Raw genomic sequence first — 1,723 nt, forward strand, 5'->3', positions numbered from 1 at the left:
CTTCTTTAAATAAAATAAAATAATAAAAAAAAAAAAGGACGGGTTTCCCAACCCCAGAGAGGACTTTTTTGCTCCCTCTGCCTCTGCGAAGGGGGACTTACCTTCTTCCTTCCCGCTGGGACACGTGCCAGTGCCGCAGGGAGGGGGGAAGGATGCCACCCCGCTCGCCCCGAGGGTCCCCGGGCAGACGCTGCGGTGATGGACCCAACGGGCGCTGGAGCCGTGCGGGCACTCGATAGGTTCAGCACTTGTGTACAATCACCTATTTTTTTTATTTTTTTTTTTCTTGTGGATTAGGCCTCCAGCGCAGGGAACACCACCAAATACTGCTAGTTTACCTATATATATATATATATATAATTTTTTTTTTTTTTTTTTTACTAAATCAAGTTGCTGAACTGCCCAGCACTGCCCGTGCAAGAGTTTCTCCTCTCCGTTAATTTACATTGTGCCCCGCGCCCACTGCTTCCCCCTCTTTACGTTACATGTGCTGTCATTGCCTATTATTTATGCTACCACGGAATAGTGACAAAATAAAATGTTTTCAAGATACCAAAACCTTGCCCCTTCCTTTCTTTCTTTGCACTGGCCCCCACCTGAGAGAGGGTGGTGGGACCCAAAAGGGCTTTTTTGGGTGTGCACAAAGGTGTCCTCTGCTTTTCCCCTGGGGCTGGGGGATCCCTGGGGGGTCAAGCGATGCTGGCCGGAGGCTGGGTTGGGCTCCCCAGCACGGGCAACGGGTGCCCAGTTTGGGCGAGCGGCGTAGGGTGGGGAGATGCTCACTGGAGGCACTTCGCTGGGTGGGGGTAACAGCTGAAGATGCATCATAGAATGGTTTGGGTGGGAAAGGACCTTTAAAGGCCGTCTAGTTCAACCTCACCACAACGAGCAGGGACATCTTCTGCTAGACCAGGTTGCTCCAAGCCCCGTCCAACCTGACCTTGAACACCTCCAGGGATGGGGCGTCTCCCACCTCTGAGGGCAACCAGGGCGTTTTTCTTACAGAATCTCCCAGATTGGGAAAGACCCGTAAGATCATCCAGTCCAACCATCACCCTAACCCTGCCAAGCCCACCACTAACCCATGTCCCTCAGCACTGTATCTACATGACCCTTAAATCCCTCCAGGGATGGGGACTCCACCGCTGCCCTGGGTAACGCGTTCCAGTGCCTGATGACCCTTTCAGTAAAGAAATTCTTCTGAATATCCAACTAAACTTCCCCTGGGGCAACTTGAGGCCATTTCCTCTTGCTCTATCCCCTGCTACTTGACAGAACAGGTCGACCCCCACCTCTCTGCAACCTCCTTTCAGATAGTTGTAGGGAGCAATAAGGTCTCCCCTCAGCCTCCTCTTCTCCAGGCTGAACACCCCCAGGTCCCTCAGCCGCTCCTCATCAGACGTGTCCTCCAGACCCCTCACCAGTTTCATTCTCCACCCTCATGGTAAAAAATTTCTTCCTTATATCTAGCCTGAATCTCCCCTCTCCCAGTTTGAAACCATTCCCCCTTGTCCTATAGCTAAAAAGCGTGTCCCCATCTTTCTTATAAACCCTTTATGCTGAGACCGGCCCCAAATTTGCAGGTAAAATGCGGCGGTTCTTCACGAGCGAGGGGACAGCGCGAGGCATGCTGAGCGAGAAATAGAGCTTGAAGCTCTCTTTCCTTCGTTTTCTGGTGTTGAGGAACGTGTCATCATTTGGTGTCAGGACTGGAGTTCCCTGG

The sequence above is a fragment of the Charadrius vociferus genome, unplaced genomic scaffold (assembly GCF_000708025.1).
Source record: "Charadrius vociferus isolate BGI_N301 unplaced genomic scaffold, ASM70802v2 scaffold249, whole genome shotgun sequence".
In the NCBI taxonomy this organism is placed as follows: domain Eukaryota; kingdom Metazoa; phylum Chordata; class Aves; order Charadriiformes; family Charadriidae; genus Charadrius; species Charadrius vociferus.